Source organism: Trachymyrmex cornetzi, unplaced genomic scaffold (assembly GCF_001594075.2).
Source record: "Trachymyrmex cornetzi isolate Tcor2-1 unplaced genomic scaffold, Tcor1.1 scaffold83, whole genome shotgun sequence".
NCBI classification, from domain to species: Eukaryota; Metazoa; Arthropoda; class Insecta; order Hymenoptera; family Formicidae; genus Trachymyrmex; species Trachymyrmex cornetzi.
This window is the reverse complement of record NW_017300169.1, coordinates 1,140,296-1,164,734: the sequence shown is the minus strand read 5'-3', so window position 1 is coordinate 1,164,734 and position 24,439 is coordinate 1,140,296. Positions and strand designations below refer to the sequence as shown.

At 37.6% G+C, this 24,439-nt stretch overlaps 1 protein-coding gene across 2 annotated transcripts in view; it reads left to right on the top strand.

Annotated features, from left to right (window-relative positions):
• Positions 1-24,439, top strand: part of LOC108768767 (LIM domain only protein 3) — a 120,369-nt gene that overhangs the window by 19,383 nt on the left and 76,547 nt on the right. Inside the window, exon 2 of one of the 2 annotated variants that reach the window (XM_018519330.1) lies at positions 17,748-17,869. The exons of the other annotated variant lie outside the window; for it this stretch is intronic. The gene's annotated coding sequence lies outside the window, so the exon portion shown is untranslated. The remainder of the gene's footprint in view (positions 1-17,747; positions 17,870-24,439) is intronic. 2 annotated transcript variants of the gene reach the window in all.

The following is a 24,439-nucleotide window of genomic DNA, read 5'->3' as shown; positions in this document are numbered from 1 at the left end:
GGGGAGGGGAGGGAGGGAGGGGGAGAGAGAGGGAGAGAGAGAGGGAAAGAAAAAAAAGGTCGCGTAAAGGGTGGATGGAATCGATGAAATCGAGAAAAAAGGTATTGAGAAGAACAAGGGAAGAGGGAGAGGAGAAAGAAGGATGGAGAACGCGGCGTGACGTAGGCCGTGCGCGGCTTTCACGGTGGGAGGGAAATAAAACGGTAACTTAATTACTCACGCTCGTTGTTTGCCGGGCCGATGTCGACGCTCCTATACCGACACGGTTGCGTCGTCGATACTTTGACAATTAGCGAACCTGATGGATTCGTTGTGCGCTCGTCGCCGCCTCGATTCGATTGCCGCGTCACGTCTACATTGTAATTCGATTCAACGTGCGCAGTGCGCCACCGAATATGCTCCCCCCCCTTTTCTCTCACTTTTTCTCTATTTCGAAGTCTCGATTCCAAAAGGGTCGAAAAAAATAGGAAGGCGCATCACAGAAGCACGATTGAACCCGCGTCGACTAAACTAATTCGGCGAAACTTTCGAGACCAGTCATTGAGTTAGGCGCACGATTTCAAATGGGTCCCGCATGTCCGCTATGGACGTAATCGAGTGACACGCATGAAAATTTTAAAAAGCTTTACGATCAGTTTCATTAGAGATAGCCGCGTGAGGCGACCCCCCGCCGAATATAAAATACAAAATACCCTCTTGCTCTTCACGGAAAGATCGATTTTGTTGAAAAATTTAAGTGGATACGGATCTGAAAATATAACTTTGTTGGATCAGCAAAATAATTATGTAGAACGTTCAAGTTGGTTACTAGAATGTCAAAATTTGTTACTCATTATACTTTAGTGTCCTACACACATATTTTGCTAATCTAACAAAATTATTTTCAGATCTGTATTTACACAAAAAAAAACGGTTTTGCTGAAGTATCTATAAAAAATTAGCATGATCCGAAAATAAATTTGTTTAACTACCAAAATATTTATATAAAACAGATCTGTATCTACACGAAAAACGGTTCTGCTGAAGTATTTATAAAAAATTAGTGAGACCTGAAAATAAAATTCCTTAACTATCAAAATATTTATATAAAACACTCAAGTTAATTGAGAATGTTAGAACTTTTTACAGCATTGCTCATCATGCTTGAATGACCTACGTACATATTCGGCTGGTCCAACAAAATTATTTTTAAATCTGAATTATTTTAACTTTTTATATACTCCAGCAAATCCGTTCTTTCCGCGTTCAAAGCAGCTTATTTAACCCAATTGTATGGGATAAAAGAAACGACAAAATATATAGACTCGCGCACAATCGAGTCAGCGATCCGAGTCGCACCGATAATATAATTTTCAAGATTTGAAAGAAACTCTCGAGAGTTTGAATGAAACAATAAACGCCGTACATCTGATGAGCTAGATGGTGTTTTCAACCGACCGAGATGTTCGAGACGCAAAAGAGCAACGGGCGCGACCCAGCAGCAGCAGCAGCAGCAGAATGCATTCGTGCGGTCCGCAGGCCATAACTGCTAATTAGTCCATACAGAGCCGTATGGCAGGCTATGGAGGGTCGACCGCCCGACGAAGCGAGTAGCAGGATGCACCCCTTTATTAAATACCATCGAAATTAAAATTATAATTGCGTTCGCTCTCGCAGTGCCCCTCGTTCGCGCCGAGAGCGCGCGCGCACTCTCATATGATAGTTCTCTCTGCGAGAGATTACTCCCCCTCTCTAATATCGCGGGTCGAGGATTTTGATTGGAATTCGACGCGCTTAAAAACGCTAACGAGTCCCGATGAAGATTTCGGGAAAATATCCCATCGTGATGCCGTAATTTCTAATTATCGATCCTCGCGCGGGCTAGCGGTTGAAATCCGGCGCATTATAAAACATAAATGGAAATCGATATTTTCCACGAATCTGAACGATGCAACAATATTCAGCATTAGAACGTAGCAATTAACTTTCTATAAATCATATCTTTTAAAAAATAAATGCAAATTTATTTTTTAAAAGACATGATTAGCTCTCAAATGTGTCCAATTTTACCGATACTTATACAAAATAACTTTAATCTCTCTCCAGCTTTAATTTATTTTTCACCTTTTTTCAGTTTCAAAAATTAGAAAAAGATAAATAGTAAATTAAATCAAGATTAAAATTACTCTACATTGGTATAAATGGACATTAGTCATTTTACGTGTTGTTTAAAGGCAATCCAGATCCTTTAAATCTTAAAATTATTATCCGCGGAAAATTCATTTAAAAAAATAAAAAATTTGTTTTCACGCTACGTCGCGAAAAGTAATTAACCACTACCGAAAGGGGGAAGAGAGGGGGAAAGTATCGCACGGATGAAAAAATTTCGGAATATCGGGCGAATGCAACGGGATACGAGCGAGCGTTGTAATCGGCCAACGGATATTCTAATTAGGGGTAACGCGTGTCGGTTTCTCTTGCCAGCTGAGTAAGGCATACGAGTATACACACATAGGAATCGTAGGTGGTCCTGTCAGCCACTGTGCCACTGACGGCTCGCTAATTGCTCAACCAACCTCCGATCCTTCCACCCCCTCCTTCCACGTTGTGCCACCCTTCAAATCCAAATCCATCCCTTCGTAACGCCTGGTCGGCACGGCCGTTTCTCGTCTCCTCCTTCCCCTATAACCCCCTTCGCCCTCCCCCCCATCTCTCTCTCTCTCTCACTCTCTCTCTTCTCTCCCTATGCCGCCGTTGCACCTCGCTTCTCCCTTTCCCCTGTCCGCCGGAATTGCGAGCATAGATCGACTATCCTGCGAACGTCGAAATTTCTGGGTCGACGACCAAAGTGGCCGCCGCACCGACAGATTCTTCATCGGCATTGTGCATCTACGCAAGTTTAATCGAATTATTGACGCGACCGGCAACGGTGCGTACCTTCACGCCGCAGTGAATTATACGCTATATTTTCGACTCGCCAGTGTACACACTTTTCGTAGGCGATTTGTCTCTCACTGGGGTGTATAGGTACACGTTGAATAATTATTTCATGTTCATTTCTGTCAATGCAAGTGGACTCTCGGTTTAATTTACCCTTTATCTAATTCACAGAGCTAAAAAATAGAAAGAATAAGTTAAAATCAATCTACATTGATAGAAATTATTGGGTTATTATCGGTAAAAATAATTTGCGAAATGTACACGGAAAAATGATTTTGCTGAAATATGTCTAAAAATTTAGCTAAATACAAGTTTGAAAATAATCAATTATAGTAATATATATTTTTAAAGAGAGGGAGAGAGAGATACAGATCTAAAAATAATTATGAAAGAAGCTCATGATAGGCAAAAAGTGCTGACATTAATAAACAGCTTGAATGTCCTGCATAATTGATGATTTAACAAAATTATTTTCAGATCATCTGTACCTAGCTAAATTTTTAGATATTTTTACAAAACCGTTCCTTGCGTGTGGAAAATTGCTAAGAATATTTATTCCGAAATGTACTAAATAATAATTAATTGCTAATCAGATATCAAATTTTACGTGTCTCATAATCATATTAAAGAGAAAGCTGAAATTAAAATATGAAAAAAAATTAAAATATTTAAAAAACTCACATTTTGTTCCATGAATTAACCACTATCAATCTGGTTTTACAAAATGGCGATCTTATTAATTTATTTATTCGTAAATCTTCCTTATTGATAACGTGTAAAAATATTAATAAAGGCCTATCAAAAATTTGAGTGTGTAAAAAGATTAATAAAGGCTATTAAAAATATGAATTAAGTAAAGATATTAATAAATATATAAAGCCTATTAAAAACAGCACCGAACTAATTTCAGTTATCAGCAATTAGAATTTCTACACGAGATATGATGAAAATGTTCTGTCATTCTTGGCCGAGAGAATTTAATATTGGCATATCTCGTGTAGAAATTCTAATTGCTGATAAATGAAATGAGTCCGGTGCTGTTTTTGAGATCTCGTCAATAAAAGCCGCAAAGTTTAAAACGCTAAGTGCGTACGTCCACGTGCGCGCGATCGATTTCGCGCGTGTTGTGTCCGCGCGCGCGAGCGAGCGGGTTAGCGAATGGATGGACGGACGTGCGGACCAAGGGTTCGGCACGGTCGCGAATTAATCGAGCATATAATCGATGTGCGCCTGTCGATGTATGTATATGGAAGCCATCCGCCTGGTCACCCTCGCGTACGCTTTCCCTCCCTGTCCTCCCATCCGTCGGCTCTCACCATCCCTCCACCAGCCTATCGTTAACCAACGGCGCCGCGTACGGTAACGCTAATTTCTGTGCCGGACGTGTCGTCGTACTAACCCATCGAAAAACGTCAAACGGCGAGCTTACTTTCTCGTTTGTGCCCCGCGCGCGCTTTCGAGCGCGTCCGGGGGCGACGATATTTTCCAAAAGTTGCCGCTTTGAATTTTACTGTTGACAGACGTCGCGAGCGAACGAGAGCGCGCGAGCGACGTCTGGCTTTGGCAAAATTCAATTGCCGCGCGCTCTGTTATAGTTGCGATGAAAAGTAAACGTAAAAAGCAATAACGATGGGCAAAGCACAGCGTTATGTTTGTGCGATAGTTTTGCATCAGATGTGGTGGCAGGAGTTAACTTTTCAAAATTATTCGAAATTCAGCACAAATATGACATCTCGGCTTACACCGAGAGAAAAATATGTTTGATATTTGCGACTAAATTGCATAATAAAGTAATTATGGTAGAGATGAAGCTTCTGCATTAAAAAAAAAATTATTCATTTGACTAAATTAATGTAATTGTTCGTTTCTTGTCTTTATTCCTTTTGTTGGAGAAAATATATGTATATTTAAGTCAAATGTACATGTTTGACTCAAATACGTACATTCTTCATCGAAAGAAATAAGGACAAACTATAAAATTAATTTAACCAAATATAAATTATTTTTTCTTTGTTCAACTGTTATTATTTTACCATGCAATTTTAGTTACAAATATAAAACACTTTTTCTCTCAGTGTACGACAGAAAGTTACATACAATATATAGAGAAAATTGATTTTATTATATTAAATAGAAAATTATATTAATTTAGAAAGAAAGAGAGGTGCTATTTTGGGGGGGAGAATCCTATCGAAAAACTCAAATCACACGTGTTCGATGCTTAATATCGTGGAACATTTATGAAATATATCGGTCGCGTGGATATTGGATAACAGAGCTGAAAACCGGAAGGAACGTTGGCGCAGTTTGCACGGGCGGGTTGCAAATTTTGTATCTGATGTCCCCAGGACGGAAATCAGGGGGCGCTGCAAAATTGATCTGTCTCCTGATTTATTACCGCGAACTAATAAAGCCGGTATCGAGCGTGGCCCGCGGCATCCTCGAAACGCGCGATAGGTGCCTATCCCGCGGCATCTATACGACTGGTTCAAATCCATACTTTACAAGAGCTACCCTAATAGCGGCCGCGGTGATGGACAGCCGTGAAAACGCCCGCTGTCGCCCGCCAGTTCTCGATTAACGAACGCCAGAATCGAAAGGCGGACAAATTTTCGATATCGCTTGACGAAATTAAAGCACTTCTAATACAAATGTCACGCGTACGTACATACACATATATTTTACATACATCCCATTAATTCAATTTAATCACTAAAACCCGCGAGCCCCGAGATTGCAAACATACGGTTGGAAAATTTGTGTTAAAATTAACACATTGATCATGATCAAATGCCTCATCCAAATTTTAATACAAGTGTTTATTTAATACAAGATGAACATTTTAGAAAGTAACACATATATTATAAATTATCACACAAAATTTAACATTCATACAATTCGTAAGCAAATGTATTGCTGCAGTAAAATTAACATTTGCAATATGTTAAATTAACATATTTTATTTATTTATTTTACGTTTTTAAAATTGACGTTTTGAGATATACATTATTTTTGTTATTTCTCTTACTCATAAGTTGTATTTTTTAACACTAAGAAATATTTAATATTAATTTAACAAAATAATACACAATCATATTGTATTAAATTAATACTCACGTATGTTAAAAATTTAATATACGGAAAAAATAATTCGCTGTAATAATTAAAAATGTAACTAGATACAGATCTGAAAATAAACTTTATTAAACCAAAATAATTTTATAGGACACTCAAGCTGATTGCTAGAATATCAAAATTGTTTTGCAGCATTGCTTATCATGTTTGAGTTTTCTACGCAAATATTTTGATGGTCCAATAAAATTATTTTCAGATCTGTATCTGCCTACATTTTTAGATATTTCAGCAAAATCATTCTTTCCGTGCATAAAAATTTTAACAAGGATTGATTTTAATACAAATGTAAAATGTTGTATATTATGTAAATTTTAATTCAGGTCGTTTAATGTTCGAGCATGCGAGCCAAACGATCGTTTTGGAAATGCCTACACTGAAAAAAATGCATGTAATTTTACATGGAAATTACATATCTATGACCGGAAAATTACCTAAATATGATTGGAAATTGTAAATTTCCAATCATATTTATGTAACTTAAGTAATTTTCCAGCCATAAACATGTAATTTCCACGTAAAATTACATGCATATTTTTCAGTGTATAATTTCAGATGCATAAATTGTTAATTTTCGCTTTCTGTCGAAGGTCCAACAAGGAACTATTTGTGCACACGTGCGTATCCCGAAATCGCCATAACGAGCGACATAACGCGCGTCCCTCCCCGAAGTGCCGGTCCCGACATTTTTAAAAATCCGCGCGTCAGATCCCATATTATGTTTCTCCATTTCATTTGCGCGGGACAAGGCGAAATTAATTAAACAGCTGATACCTATGGCGCGTCAGAGAGAAAGAGCGAAAGAGAAAGAGAAAGAGAAAGAATGTATACGCACCGGCTGCCTCGGGGCAGAGGGCTAGCATTCCGGGACCGGCTTGGTGGAGGGTACAAGCGGAAAAACAAACGCAGCACCGCGTGTCCGTCCGCCTCTCTTGGAAATCAGCGCGGTTGTTCCGGAGATTTTCAATTTGCGGATCCGTTAAGGGCACGCAAAACGTTATTCCTGGCGCCGCCGCACCGTTCCGCGCCGTTCCGCTCCGCCGTGCGGAATACGTCAGTTCGCATACCTGTCAGCTGCGCTCGGGCTTGGTAAGAAAAAAAAGAGCCCGTATTGTGTGGTACAAAGTAAAATTAACCGCGGCCAGTCGGATACTGTCGGATTGATCAGATCGAAAACCTGATTTCTGCGATTTTCTGACTATCACTCGGCGGCCAGTGGATGATATCGAGCGCGAGTGAACACTGAATAATTTTTATCGCAACGCTGCCTTCAAATAGCGGCGTAAAACAAGCGGCTTTAGAAGCGGGTGTTTCTGCAAAATTTGATATCGCTCAAAACCCGCAGATGTTAGCTCAGTGGTCCGCGAAGAAGATCGTTCGCCGCAGGACGAGAAGTGAGGCATTAAAATATTGACAACGAGAATCAAATATATAGCATAGTAAAATATATTTCTGTTGAAAACCGGTTCTCGTTAACATTTTTATGTTAAATTTAATTTATTATGTTATTTGAACACGACATGTCGCTGCACTTGTCTTAGCGCCGAGACACTATCGTGTTTCCAGATCTGTGTTTAATGGATACTAAACGTTTCTTAATATTAAAATAATATTTTAATTGTAATTCATAAACAAATAACATAAAAATAATGTAGTTTTAAAATGTAAATTCTATAAAGTAAATAAATAATATATGCTAATTTAATATATTATAAATGTTAATTTTACTGAAAAATATGTTCTCGGACAGAACGATTTTTACTGAAATATATAAAAATTTAGGTAGATATAGATCTGAAAATAATGTTGTTGGATCATCTAAATAATTATGTAATTTCAAGCATGATGAGCACAGCTGCAAAAAGTTTTTGACATTCTAGCAACTAGTTTGAGCGGCCTACGTAACTATTGTGATGGTCCAACAAAATTATTTAAATACGAGAGCGCCATTTTCGGTCAAAGTTAGATTAAACTAATACATATATATATATATGTATTATTTAAATGAATTTATCTCTGAAATATGACTCGGCGTTGATTACTTTCGGATTTTCAACACAGCCAACTTGCAATATTAATAATACCTTCAAAAAATTTTCTTAACAAAATTATTTTCGAATGTATATTTAATTAAATTTTTTAATACTTTAGTAAAATTTGTCCATGCATAATTTGTTTCTAACTGTATCAATATATTACATTTTTGTGTTAATTTTTACATAATATTTAAGTTACTTTCTAAATATATTTCCCTTTTATTAACACAAAAATTTGAATGAATCGTTTAAGAGATGAAATGTTTATAACACAAATTTTCTATACATGTTAATATATTGAAAAAAAAAATTTTTTTTATTAAAATTAATTAAAAGCAAATTAATTAAAAGTGAAATTTGTGATGAAATAAGAACAATTTAATGTGTAACGTAAACATTTTAATGACTTTACTTATTTTAACTTCTTATTAAATCACTTAATCCAATTCTCTGCGCATAGAATTATTTTTCAAAAGGAATTCACAGTAGGTACTTGCAACAGTACTTGCGCAGAGCGATAAAATTCTACTCGAAACCGTTGTACTTGGGATGTTTGCAGCTGCGTCACGTACGTATCTCGTGTTATGTAGCAAATTACAGACACGCTCTAGGCCAGAACGCGCACGCGGCGCTTTCTGGCGGTGAGCCGCGCTCCGCGCCGACGTGATCGTCGAATTCGCAAACTACATTTGCATAAATTCCGGGCTATACCGAGACAATTTGGACTCATAAACGTAATTAATGGCGGAGCATTAATTCAGAGATTTTTCGCCGGTTGCAAACACATGCCGCGCTGCGCCGCGCCGGTACCAAGTGTTCCGCAATTTAGCTAAATAATTACTAAACTTGCCCCGTTGCTGTTTCCCCAGCACACCACGTCGCGACACGCGACGACGTATCGCAAAACGCCTATGTAATCATCGTAGAATAAACCGTATGCTCGCCATAAATCTCGAATCTCAATTCTGTTATTACGAAGAGGATACAGGATAGAATGTCCTAAGTTGACTACATTTCATTTATATTTGAAATCGCTCATTTCCTTAATAATTCAATCGTCATTTCATTTTTCTACGCGGAAAAAATAATCTTTTTTTTAGATATCTAAGATTTTAGGTAGCTAAAAATTTAGGTTCTAACAACAGTTTAAGTGTCAAATTATTATGATAGTTCGACAAAATTATTATCAGATCATTTTAGGTCATATTAGAAAGTAATGCAATATTTCCCAAAAATTTTCCCATGTGAAAAGAACATTTGTGAGTTATCTAAAAATTTAGCTAAATTTAAATATACACATTTGAAAATAAATTTTTTAGATAAAAATAATTACGTAAGACGCATGCTGTAGAATAGCAAATTTTTTTTGTAGGAATATTCTAATGCAGTATGCTCAAGCATAATGAGCAATATTACAAAAAAAGTTTTGCCATTCTGTAGCAGTTTGAGCGTCTTATATAATTATTTTGATCTAAAAAATTTATTTTCAGAACTGTATATTTAGGTTTAGCTAAATTTTTGATAACACTGTTATCAAAAAAATAATAGTAATACAACCCTTTGAATTAAATAACATTTTATTTATTTTTAACTAAATATATATGTTAAAATTAATCCATTTCTTATTTATATTTCAAGATAAATAATATCCATATTAACGTATGTATTTAATAAATAATAAACTAAATTCAAGTCAAATTTAATATATTTTCTTGAATTAGATTGTTTAACTTTATTGTTATAATTAAATTCACAACATATTGACGACCTACAAAAATGATTAAAAATAATTTAAATTGGATATAATTTAACATAATGTGTACGTAATTATATTGATGATCCAATCAAATTTTCAAATCTGTATCTAGTTAAATTTTTAAATACTTGAGCAAAATCGTCCTTTTCGTGTGTTAACACAAAAGGATAGTTTAGTTCTATCTAAACTGGAAACTGTGAGAACGGGGTTTTGTCGGGATCACCAGATCGGAGTATCCGTTCTTATAAGCGTTCTCGGATTCTCTCTGACGCTCCGGCGGATGCTGCACGGCACGGCGGGGCATATATACATATGTAGGTATACATAGACGTTTGTCCTGGGGCAGAGTTGCCATCCTAAGCCGGCTTGACTAATTGGCAGCGTTATAATCATGGGTACACGGTTAGGTTGGTATTACCGCGAGTTATAGCCCCGTCTCCGCATTGGCGACCGCCACGCACATTCGCGCGCAAGAGGGGCGCTTAATGACCCCGTCGTTTACGCAAATTTTCCCATTACGCGACGCGGTTTTGAACCGCCAAACGGGACGCTCAGGACTATCATCGGGACGAAACTAACGCCGTATTCCGCGGTGTGAGATGCCGCCAGGAGAATGCCGATTGACATGATTAAATTCTTTCTCGTTTAATATCAGCAATTACATTCAAATATTTCATAATGTAATTGGTCATCTAATGAAAATTGTTCAAGGACATTTTTCCGATATTTGTAGCAGCGCGATATTTTTTTTATAATCACGTATTCTTTCCTTACAAAAATCCAATTTAATACTGGCCAATTCAAGTCTTCGTCTATAACCTGGATATTTTTTGTCACAAGCGAAATTTCACTCTCAAATTTTTCTGAAATAAAGAAACCCTATTCCCTTATTGCTAATAAAGAGAGTTATACATTTTTAATTTTCATTTTTTCCTCATTTTTGAGCAAATTTCAGTTTTTAAGTAAATTTTAAATAAAAGTTTTAACATTTAAAAGATCCAGATTGCAGACGAAGGAAATAAAAATATGATTGTAGAGGAGATTTAACAATGAAAGATAACGATTATTTATTTTTAGTATTTATTAAAAGCATCGAATAATAAAACGCTGATAGAAAAAAAATAGTTCTGGCAACTACAAATTGACAACTCAAAAATGTAAGTACCTGCAACTAGTTTTACAAAGTAATAAGAAATAAAATAGTAGAAATATAGTATTCAGTACTTTAGTTACTATTACTTTGTAAAACTAGTTGCGGATACATAAATTTTAGAATTATCGATTTATAGTTGCCAGAATTATTTCTTTTTTTCTCTCTCAATATACTTAATACTCAAAATAAGTAATTAATCGCTACCTTCCAGTATTAAATTTCTGTAAGGGTTCACAATGCTTCCTATAAAATATAGTTCGCTCAAGTTTTGTAAATACTGTGAAACGTGATAAGAGACAAATGTGTGTTTGAAAAAAATTTCCCTATACCTTTCGCTCTCCTTCATGAAAATCGAATAATGTTTGATGTTGAGGGTTGGGAATCGCGGACCGATACGCAAGAGCGATTTCTTTCGTGAGAGAAGATAAGACGAGAACGCGGTAAATTTCTTTTCGCCAGAGAGAGAGAGAGAGAGAGAAAGAGAGAGAGACGTTGCGGGTTCACTCGTGCGCTCGCGGTGGAAAAGCGCACGTATGGCCGAAGGAGATACTGATAATAAAAAATCGTGGGATATAAAGTAATTCAAACAAATGCGCCGGCGCGCGCGGGACACATCAGTCCCGCGGCGATATATCCCGCAGGGGCTTATCCGCGACCGGTCATTCATAAATGTGGGAAAAAATGACACTCTAATGGCCGGCTATCCGTAACGGTTAGAAGGTAGAAGAGATTTGTTGGCGACGGATGTTGGGTGGTCCCACCATTTTCAAGCTCGCCGTGACTTCGCCGTGACTCCTTCGACGACGCCCGAAGATATCTCTGCGGTCACACGAATCGATCGTTGGACGTCAGAGTTCGAGGGATGTATCTCGTTTTCGAAGCTAATATCTTGACGATGGTTTACTCTCGGTGGTTTACTCCGGACGGTTCCTTATGAAAATCAATCACTGTAACATGATCGCGCGTGCGGCGGTACTCTGGAAAGAGTTAGCCACGACGGAACTCTCTGGGAACGAGAGCTCCGCGGAACTTCATACCGATAGCCGGCGTCCCATCAGCCTGAGGTCCCAAGGGTGTAATCGCCGGTAACTAAACTTGTAAATCTCTCGTCCCATGCCATGCCCGGGCTTTCCCAACTGACCAGAACGCATTTGTCTATCTTACGCGACGGTAAGCGCTAGCGCTACAAGTTAGACGGACGCGAGTCCGATTCGAATTTCAAGTGTACCCGATGGACAATACGGTGAATAAAGTATATCTTAAAATTTATTCTATTCAGTTTGAACCTTGTTCTCATCTCACAATCAGTCTAAAAAGATAGAAAAGAACGATTTGGCTAAAGTATTTAAAATTTTAGATAGATACAAATCCAAAAATAATCATCAGGAAACTCAAGCATGATGAGCAATGCTGCAAAAAGTATTTTCTTTCCAACAATCAGCTTGAACGTCCTACATAATTATTGATAGTCCAACAAAATTATTTTTAAATTTATATATAACTAAATTTTACATCAGCAAAACCACTCTTTTCGTGCAAGACTATAAAATAATTCTGAAATGAGAATATTTAAAAGCATACAATAAGAAGAACTATCGTCTGAACATACTGGTTGGTTATTAAACTTTTCCTATTTCTTAAACAAAAGAAATTTGTCTTAGTTTCAATATAATCTCATTTAATTGTTATTAATAGGATAATTATAAATGTAAATTTGCAAGAGAAAAATGTATTAAATTTTGATAAATATTTATTTAAATAGTGCCACCTAAACATTTACTTACAGTAAATATTTAAATATTTTTTCAGTAAAAAAGATGGTTAAATCAAACTAATGGTTTTCTTTTATATATATATATATATATTTAAAATAAATTTCTTTATATTTAATTCCGAAATTCACTGCCAGCACTGAAAATATATAGTTTACGTCACGTATACTGTACATGTTCAGCACTAGCAGTGAATTTTGGAACATAGCCATAGTAAATATTCAGTTATGCTATTGAGACAAGAAATTTATTAGAATTTAATTTTTTTTCTGTGCAGGAACTTCAGATATTTATTTCACAATCCTTTATATACAATGACGTGCAAAAGTTTCCAGCCAAATGTTTTACACGTTTCTTTTCAAAATAAAAATTAAAGGAATTTTTACTAATATTGTATATAAAGATATGTCATTAAAAAAATAATATAAAAATAAACGTTATTTACAATGCAATACAATACAATAGATTAGTAAAAAATCCTCTAGTTTTCACTTTTAAAAGAAAATATGAAAAATTGACCTGGAGACTTTTGCACGCTACTGAATATATTAATTCTTAACGTGTTTATATATAATATTTTATTCTTGCATTATCTGGATTTACTTTCTAAGATATAATGATATGCAATTAAAAGAATTAAAAAACTGACACAATAATATATTTTTGGTAATTAAAACAGAAATTTCGACGTGGTAAAAACTCGACTTGAACGTCGTATTTTCCTTTACATATTTAACATAAAATACGAGAAGTTTCTTAAAGTAAAGCGCACTTCATCCTGCGTTACTTTTTCACAATCGTCTCGTGATTTATCGTCGTTCGTGTACGGTCGCGAGTATTCACGAGTCGCGTCCCACTGCTGGAATTCGCCACATTTAACGGCCGCAATCTCCACGCTCGTTTCAGTAGCTTCGTTCTTATCCTATAAACTTTGATGTACGGATCCCGTCGAGACGTAAAGGTAGTTTCGGGCGCTGGAGAGATACGTCTCGCGCCCGCGCGACTGGCGGGGCCATCACAAACAAAAGCTGGGCAAACGAGAAGTTACGAGGACCCTTTACGCCTCCCCCGCCTGCCTCGGCATCCGGTTGTCTCGCGTATTATGACTGATGTCTTAGTTAACCGTTTCACCCGCGCCGCTCCGGGCCTTAATGTCCCGCGGAAGAAAGAGAGCTCCGCGAGATACGGCCACTTGCCGGGCTCGCATTGCCGCAGCCGCGTCAGAAATTGTGAAAAATGGTTATGGCGTGGCAGTTGCGGCGATATCACGGCCACGAGAAAGCGTATGGCGATTTGCAGCTGTGATTATTTGCGTTCGCGGATTTATTAGTTGGACTTCGGGAAAAGAAAGGGAAGAGAGATTCGCATTGGACGATTCTAAAAGATTTATGTAACACTCGTAAAAAAAATTAGCCTTACTGTTATATCTTAAATTAAGAGCAAACGTTATAGTTTATAAATGCTGCTGATATGACGCGTAGAAATAAAGGGTCTTGTCATTTCGGTTGCGAGAATAAGCGTCGACGAGCTGCCAAAAAATTCACCGTCGAATCGGGACAACGCCTCGTTGCCTCCGCTGCGAATTATTAAAAGAGCGTTTAATTTTTTCCTCTCTTTTTTTTTTTGTAAAGAGTCACGGCGCCGTCCGCTTTATTTTGCGCAACTTTCGGTGTTCCAGCATCCTCCCTTTGCCTTTCCACCGCCCTTCGAGTACGGACGGTTTTTCATTCCTGCCGTGCGCGCTCTAATCGCCGGCCCTTTCCGCGGTAATATTTAATTTTTAATCCGCTCGTATTCAAATGCACCCGACCCGCGTCCCCGCTACCCTCCTAATGGGAATACAATTTATGCCCGAGCCGCGGCTTATTTTACATTTTATGCTAAATACTCGCCAGCTACGCGCCCACGGTTCGGAGTTTCGCCGACAATTAATCGTATGGGCGCGCGTGTGAGAAAATGAACAATGTAATCCGGCCAGATGCATCTCTTGACGTGCACGTCACGCGAACTTTTCAGGGAGAAAAACGTCATCTTTAATAATCTAAATTTCCTCTGCTTCTGCAAGTATTTTACATATAGAATCTATCAACTACTATCACAAGGTTGAAAACCATAATATAATAAGATATCGGTATCTTATTTAAAAAATGCGCACAATTAAAAGAGTATGATTTGTAAGTTACATATGAATTAGGTGTATAAACATTATTCTATCAATCATTAATAATGAATTAACTTAACTTCTGTGTCCGCCAAATAACACTTGCGTCTTAAAGTTTTCAAAGAGATTATAATACGTTCTACAAGAGTGACACATTTTGAGTCGCTTTTTTTGTAAATAAAAAGGAGATACTTCTACAGAAAATATGTAGAGTTAAGATAATTTTCACACACACATACTCAAAAAAGAAATTGTTTTATTTTAAATTTAATCATTTTAGCTGATGTGCTCATTTCTACCAACGCAGTTTAATTTTAGTTTAACTCTTCATCTTTTTCTAGTTCTAAGAATAAGAAAATAATAAAGAGTAAATTAAACCAAGATTAAACTTAATCTACATACTTGATAAAAACGAACACAAGGTAAATATAAACTACTAGTGATGCGTCGAGTTGAGCTACCTTTAATGAATTATTATTATATATTTGTTATAATTTTATAGGGTATAATCAAAATCATCACAATTCAAAAAGGTCGTTTTTGTAATTGTGAAATGAAAATAAAATAAAAATGACATTTAATCAAGTTGCTAAGAGTATTTTCTTTTTGCCGATTATATTTGATCAGTCAATATTTTTTTATTAAATTAAAAAATAGTTTTTTCTCTTTTTTAAAAAACATTTTTTGGCGAATTATACACTTTTACAGTAAGAGAGCGATATAATGTACATACTTCGCAAATTCTTAAAAATTAGAAAATATATCGAATTATACTTTTAACTTGCTAGTTGCATGTGTAGGACCTAATTTTGTATATTTTTTCTTATTTATATCATAAGATTTAAAATATGATTAATGTACAATGATGTTATTATCAACGTGACTTGAACACGTTATCGTTATGAAAATTTTTAGCCAAAACGAATTGAAATTAGAAGATTGCAAGACTTTCTCATACTTCAAGAATATAGAAGTACGTACCTCCCTCGTGATTATCTGCTCGAGGAATTTAGCCAGCACAGCCTGAGGATGTGTACGAAACTCAGTTACGGTTTGGTCAGTCGAGTCGGGTCGAAAACTCCCGCGGGGCAGCTTTAAACTGTAATTTTTAATCAAGCACCGATTAAACACTAATAGGCAATCCTACGTGAAAATGACCAAGACCCTTCTGACTCACCGCCGAGTATCCCCGATGACCTAACATAGCAATATGTAACAGAGTTTAATTTTGTTGTACCGAGTTACAGTCTAATTCAACTATATTATCAGAAATATATTTAAATATCACAATTTATTTTTAATTAATATTCATCCTTCGAAAACAACGTGAATCGAAAGCTTTTATGACATTACGCGCGATTACATCCTACGTTCATCGAGCTGGCCTGCCTTGTATCTCGGCGAATGCTCCGCCTGAATCAGAAATGAATGGCGTCTGCTTGTCTACCTTCTCATTTCCGGCGTGCCGACCGACGGGAGAAAGGAAAGAACTCCCTTCCGGCTCTCTTGGCCGCTTATTTTTTGACTGGTTGCTCATGCATTATTTAAAGCTCGACAACGAGCGTTAAAGTCTCTAGGAAAGCTTTGCGCCGCCGGCGCGAACGAATCTCCCATCTTCTCTGTTAATTTCTTAAAAAATTTCTCTTTAGTAAAACGATATTCTTGACAGAGAGAAAAAGGAAAAGAGTGGGAGAGAATGAACTATTCACGTTACGTCTTTAACATTGTTTCGATCGATTACGAATGTGGCGTTCACTATCGACTAGGTATCGGTGACCGTGCCTCGTTGGTACATACATAAATTATGCTTTCGTATGTATCCGATGCAACATTTAAATGCACGACGAGCAAATTTAGATTTCCTCCCCGGCAACCTCCGGACATAACCGAGATCTCGATTTAGACCGACCTAACGAGGCGGTGATTTGAATAATTGAACGAATCCTAAACCTCATGTCCGGCTATTACGGACGTTGAATATTAAAGCAATCGTTCCCGTTCCGCTACCGCTCGCCGGCGGCGATTCCGATTCCCGAGAAATAAAAGATTCTGAGCCCTTTACTTGCGCAGACCGCAGCTCCGAAGTAAATGGAGTCCGTACCTATTTCTCTTACGTTCAATATAGGATGGCCAACTCTTGATCAGCCAATTTCAATTTTATTATCAATCTGAATATTGGGACTCAGCAAAAAAAAAATCGGGATTTTTTTATTGATATACGTTAAATCACAAAAACATCTTGTAATATTAACCAAACTAATTAATTTTATATACATACATACAACTAAATAAGTAAAATATTTATTAATTAAATCAATTAATAAAATCAAACAATAACCTACCTATTATTACAAGTTAATCATCGGTTAGCTAGCCGGAAGTTTGAATGATGTTTTAAACGTAATTCAGAGGATGTACTTTTATATGTTTAATACTTTTACGAATACTTTGTCACAAGATATTTTTTTTAATTTAATAGAAAATTTTTAAAAACGTTAATGTTCATTTCTACCAATGTAGATTAACTTTAACCTCGATTTAACTTATTTCTTATCATTTTCTAATTTTAAGAAAAAGATAAAAAAGTTAAAAAAATTTTAAAAAGGAATAAATTGAAAAAATTAAATTAGGAGAAATGGAGACATAAGAAATGCAATTATATATTTCATATATATCTACACTTCATTTTTTATCCTTTGGCAAAATAAATTAAAAACTACAAACTTTCACCCAACACATAATGTCAATATTATTACATATATAAGTCATTACCGAGAAAACTTCATATTAATATGTTCGTTTTGTACCCTCATTGCAGATTAAACCTTGCCAGAAGGAACGATTTTTATAGCGCATTTAGCTAATGGAATCGATAATTATCAGACGACGCTATTGAATTATCCTGCCATTACTTGGGGAAGATAATTAAGCAACGCTTCGGTAAGCAGCGCGACAGTGAAAACATATTAGGTATTCTTAAGCTTCTCCGCGAATTTCCTTCTCTCACAGGGCCGACGTAACTTCCGCTTCAATCGTCGCATTAACCTTATTAAAGGTTCTCACGAGTCAGTGTCTAATTGAGATACGATGGTTAAAATACACGATCTATTTTATGTCATTCTATTTGAAAGGATTGATGTGCTTTAACCTTTACAAAACGAGAAAGCCACTGTAGTGGCGCCGAAACAGTGTCATATTTCAAAAATATTACGAAATAACGAAAAAAATATAGCACTAAGAAAAAATTATCAAAAGAGTTAGCAATTGATTTTAAGTTCGTCTTTACTTCTTTCGATGAAGAATGTATGTATTTAAGTCAAACATACTTATATATTTAATTTCAAGTATACATATACAGTATGTCTCATAACTACCGAATTTCCTCTTAAAGACATATTCTTGAGGTAATTTTGAGACGAAAATTCTAATACGAAAATGTTGAGGCTACAATAATTTTTTGAATTATAAACTAACTTTAAATGCTTATAAGTAAAAATCATTTTACTTTTAGAGTCTTTATTATTATTTCTGGATTCTTTTGAACATTCTAAATAATTAAAACAAAAATCCTAATACAAAAATATCGAGGCTATAATAATTTTCGAATTACACACTATCTTTAACCAATTATAATTCAAAAACTATTGTAGCCTTGACATTTTTTATTAGGAATTTCGTCTCAAAATTACCTCAAGAATATGTCCTTAAGAGGAAATTCGGTAGTTGTGAGACACCCCGGAATGTTTAAAGTTTATTTTATTGTTAGTGTGCATGTCAGTAACGAGGTAGTGTCGCTGGGCGTAGCTCAGCGCCGAGACCATGGAGGACTGGAGAGAGCATTGCGGTGGTAGGGGTATAATCCTAATAGGTGGTCCAAGATGGCCGCTACTGGAAATAAACTGAAGGAGGTAAATTTAAATCGAATTTCAGATTACGATCATTGTATCGTAATAATTGTCTTTTAGAGCATACATAAATTAGTCAGAAGTTCTAAGCGATCTTAAGTCATAATCGGTGAAGTTGGCCAACAGCCAACTTGAACGACTTGGTTAAGACTTCTGACTTTCTGACTTGCGGCTTATTATAGAAGGCCCATTAGTGTTATTACTAGGGCCCGGATGTTCGGGCGCGATCCCGGATTCGTGTTTTTCAAGTCACGTCTAGAAGAACTCTCAAGTGCTTACGTTACAAGGAGTAACAAAGGCGAAGTCTGAGCCTCACAAGCTCAATCATTCACCAGTTACCGAAATCTATTGCAAAGGATCCGAGTGCTGTGCCTCACAAGCACTGCTAGCATAAGTTGAGCGCTAAAAGGGCCTTCGAGCCACGTCAGATCAGCAGCATCAGAACTAGAGCATCCTCCTTTCTGGATACTTATCGAGGATCGCATATCACGTTATCTACAGCAACATTACGACCAGGTAATCTTCCCCTCTGGTATATTCTCCAACGAAAAAAATAAAGACAACTAAACTAAATTAATTTAGTCAAATGAACAATTTTTTTTCCTAGGTGAATCAAATCGTATTCAAGAAAAACTAAAGGGTTTTCTACAATAAGTCATATATCATCATTCATATCACACTAATAAATCAGAATTAGAAATCATAAAAATCTTAAAAAACTTGCATTCAGAATAAGTCATGTTAGATCATTAATTGTACATTATTTCAGTCAATCAAAGGGATGATAATTCTTAAAGCAACAAGGCACAGTGATTGATTAATCATAACATAAGCTAAGTTTTAAATCGTAAGAATGAAATTCGGCCATTTCCACGCAGTCATTGATTACTGATTTCTATATATATTACTAATGATTTATTATAAAAAGTCTACAAGAAAAGCAGATCCCCATCTCTAAAGGTTAAAGCGACCCTCAGACTTCTCTAATCTCGAAATAATCATAAACCATCAGACTCACCATTTACAACGAATAGTGGCGCGGGTATTCTTCGACGCCTAATGACACCCGAGCGGCAAACACAACGAAAGCGCGTGCATTTACTCGACTCGAGAGATAGAGGGCTATATAATATAAGGGTTATTAAGTGGCCGCGCATTCACTTAATCCCGCGGTGAATATCGCTGGGTATCTCCACGCCGATCAATCACCACCAGCCACGGAGGGGGTGGAAGTTGCATTATATAGAGGGTGTATCGTCGAAGCCGAGGCGAAAGGGCCTCTGGACCAGAGTGCGGGCAGGGCAAGGCAACGTCCGGGTTTGGCTTGGGTTCTCACTTCCCCATAAATACGTTCGCACGAGTAAGCGAGCGAGCGAGCGAGCGAGCGGGAGCGCGAGCGGGAGCGCGGTCGCCATATATCATTTCGTTATCATCGACTCTTTATATGCGGTCGCGCTCCATTTTCTGTCTGTTTGCCCCGTTAAACGCCAGCCGCCCGGTTTGATTCAGTGAAACCATTAGCCGGATTTCGACCGCCGCCGCCGCATTTTCCGTCCTCGCCTATCGCTCGGGCTATCTCGGCGTATCATCCGCGAATGACTGCCACCATTATCGGTACGTACCGGCGTGAAAGATAACGCCCGGATAGGCCAACAGCAAAAATATCCCCGAGCTGGATGGTCTGCGTCCATGCCGTCCCGAGATAAGCAAAATCGCGAATCGAGCTTTGCACCGTCGGGAGATGGACGCCAGCTAATGGTCTTTTAGCAGCTCTATGGAACTAATGATCCCCCAACGGGCAGATGCGACCTAATAGGATTCACTTGGTAGACACTATGGAAGATTCGTGCAGAGGAAACTTGGAGATCAGTCTCTTGAGGAATCATAATTCAAGCTAGTGTCGTCCAGGTTTCAGATTTTTCTTCGATTTCGCCTATTTTTTGTCTATTAATTATTATACGTGATTTCATATCATAATAAATAATCAAAACTAATGTTTTTAATAGTTTCATATTAAAAGTTACTTTGCAATAGATATAGAACGTAAATGTATAGCAGTGAAAACATTTTTTCATTATAAACAATTTTTCACAAATAATTAAAGAAAATATCCGGGTCCAAGATTAGGGAGTTAAACACTTATTGAAAAATCACCTAAAACAAACAGTGCCCTAGTTTGAAGATTAAACGTATTCAATGCGTGGGCGTTGAACACGTTGCCGCTTGCAGACAGATCTTTACCATTCTCCCCATTTTTTGCAACATACTAAATCTCTGGGTGCATATGCGAGTGAATCGCGCTGGTGAACCGACGCCATCTTGCTGGGATATCATGGAGTGGTGCCTGGTGAGGCGGAAACAACTGATAGTGACGTCACCGATCGACGCTTACGGTCGTTCGAGGACGGTAAGCGCCGATATTATCCATTGTACTACGAATACTCGCGATAAGCCGCACGATAATAGAATTTACGCGACGAATTCGCAGCCCCGTTCCCGCTGACGGTAGGATATTGGAGTTACAACCGTAACGCTTGTCGAAGCCATTAGCGCGTCTCCAAAGGAGACGCGATCGATCATAGATCGAGAGGGAGCTTCAAGATACGTCAGGTTACACCACGAATACTCGTTACATCTACGACGTCTCATCGATCGCTACTATTATTACCGTGACTACCCAAGTCCTTCCCCTTTCATTGCTAAGTCAAAGAAAAACTGGGAAATCCACAGGAAGTTGTCATAATTTTATGTTCACTCATTCGAAAAAAAATATAAAAGAATATTTTCGCAATCGGTTTTCTATCAATTGCTAACCTTTCTGGTAGTTCGCTGTACAAAACAAAAAAAAACGATAAAACATGAAACTAATACCAAAGAGGCGATTATTTTTTTCACGACATTCAAAAGAATTCATGCTCCGGCAGACCCACGACAGAGTCGTCGCCGGAGGCTTCCGGACTCGTCCGGAAACGCGTGAAGAGGCCGGAAGAGGCTGAATAAGATCCGCCTTGGCGCTTTTCGGTACGCAGTTTCGCGCGACGGCAGAGATTGCGTCGGGGTCGTTGCAAATAGGGGTGTCAACGGCATCGGGGCTGTATTGTGGAACGTCAATGCCACGGAAACTAACTCCACCCCAACCCCTTGGTCCCTCTAACTGTAACCGCCAGAACCGTCCCTTCTGCCATCCATTCCTCCTCGAAGGTAGCCGTGAAACCAGATCCGCGTCTCGTTGACTGCAGAAGCGTCTTATGTCCACTCGATCGTATCTTCCCCATTATATCATCGCGTAAGATAAATTATCGCATTTGAAGTTGATCAACGGCTTCTGAGAACACAATAGATATTATCGTTTTATTCTGCTGCAAACTTAATCATTTTTAATTCTTGACTTTATTCTGAATTTCTATATATTAATTTATTTTAATACCATAATTATTGTACGATATGTTTGGCTGCATTGATTCGCTTCCAAAGTTTCGTTTTCATCTTCACATTTTTTAGACTCTCAGAGTCTAAGGTAGTATGATTATGGCTTAAAACGGATAGTTAATCTTAAGCAAAGCAAAATAAAAGAAAAGCAAAAGGATATAGGATAGAATCAAGTATATTGTCACAATTAGCGATACTTCCTTCCCGGAATTGTCTCGACAAATATTTTTTTGCGACACTCGCAATGATACTTAACACCGTCACACATACACTATCTATGCCGATCTACACATAATGTGGGAACGTAAATTAAAGTCTGTAATAACTTACAATTATAAGTATGTATTCAATTATATACACATATTCTTTAAAACTATGTCATGAGTTTTCAAAGTCCAAACACTACGACCCCAATGCTTATAATTTTTTATTTGTGTCACTTTTCTATCAACGCGGTAATGTAATGCAAAATGAATAGGATGTCATTTCAAAGTAATTCGACATGCGTTTTTTATTTCTTTATTAAAAAGTTTTGGTCGTCGTTCAAAATGTTTATCACAATACAGTCGTCTATCTGTCCAGTTTTGATTTGTGATTGATAAAGATGATGCGCGATTAGCGTCCTTTTAGTACTCATCACGTCGCGTCTCGCAGAGGATCGTGATTAACCCTCGCAGATTTCAAATGAGGGCGACATCGCGATTCGCGGGCACGTCAACGGTAAAATTCGACGCGCCGTCTTGTCAAGGACCAGTAAGTTCGAAAGTTCTCGATAGCCGATAACCGATAACCGATAACCGGCTGTCAGAGCAAACCACTTGTCGTGACACCTGTGTCGCTCCTGGTTATTCAAAGCCGACGGCGCACCGTCAAAAACGATGACGGCGCCTTTGTCCGCCCGGGTCCAGTGACAAAGCGAGCGCGTAGCTGACGACAACTATTATTTTCCCTAACTGGACTCGTTAGATTTCCCATTGTACCGCATGCGGTCGCGATAGGCGTGGTCATTGATCTTGCTGTTCAGAGCTGACGTACTGTCGTTTTAACTCGCGGGGATAGTAGTGTCACGATGCTGGTTAACTTTGACCCGAAACCGCAATGCAGATACGTGAAACATCGTAAAAAACCTAACAATAAATCAATTTCATTGAGGCATCAAAACTCTCACGATTCGAGTAAGAAACAGAAAAAGATAATAAAAAAAGGCTATAGAATAAAACAGGTTTGATAATCATTTATACGAATGCAGATTAATTTTAAATTTAAATAAATTCAAAATTTGGATTGATTACTTTTGTAATTCAACGTAATACCATTGGTAAATGTCAGATTTTCGTACAAAAATACGTCGACTCGGAAAAGGTAAGCTGTTCTTAATGAATGACTGGCGCTAATCCAAAAAGCGTTACAGGGCGTGCTGATTTTCCCAAGCACGTCGTGGAAGGTCCCCGAAAGTAAACGGGGGATAAAACGATTATATGAGAAATCTCGCTTACCCCGGTGATGGTGGGGTATTCAAAGGGTGCAATTCCAAGCTGCGTGGACGGCGGGGGAAGAAGATGGAGGGGGATCGAAGGTCTTAACGAAGGGTTAGGGCTACCGTTCTGTGCTACGACTCGAGTCCTTATTAATAAGGTCGGATTAGCATAACTGCTCGGATCCGTCGACTGAACTTCGCATAATTAAGCCGCGAGATCTCGATTACCATCTTGACCGGGCAAAAGCGTCTAAAGCGTATCGGGAGACCGCGTGATTCGGGAAGATAAGCTGCTAACCCTTTCCATCTCCCTCCCTTCCTCTCTCTCTCTCACTCTCTCTTTCTTGTTCAGTTTTGAGTGCGAAATTTGGCAAAGTTATAGATATAGGACCGATAGCGATGAAAGTTCGTGCCATGTTTCCTAATATCTGAGAACTCGTTTTCCCGAGAGGAAACCTTCGCTGATGCTATTCGGTTTATCTTTAAAGTTTCTATTAGTATTTTTGTTTTTGAAATATGATATACACATACAGATACCAGTAGAAAATATTAAATCCAGCTTTCAGTATTGATAACTCATAAATTTGACGGTGCGCGCCGCACAGTGCGGGATATCAATTAAAAATCTCTGTCAAACGCGTGGTACTTGAAAAATACGCTCTGATAGGAGATTAAACGGATGTTATGAAAATATTTCCC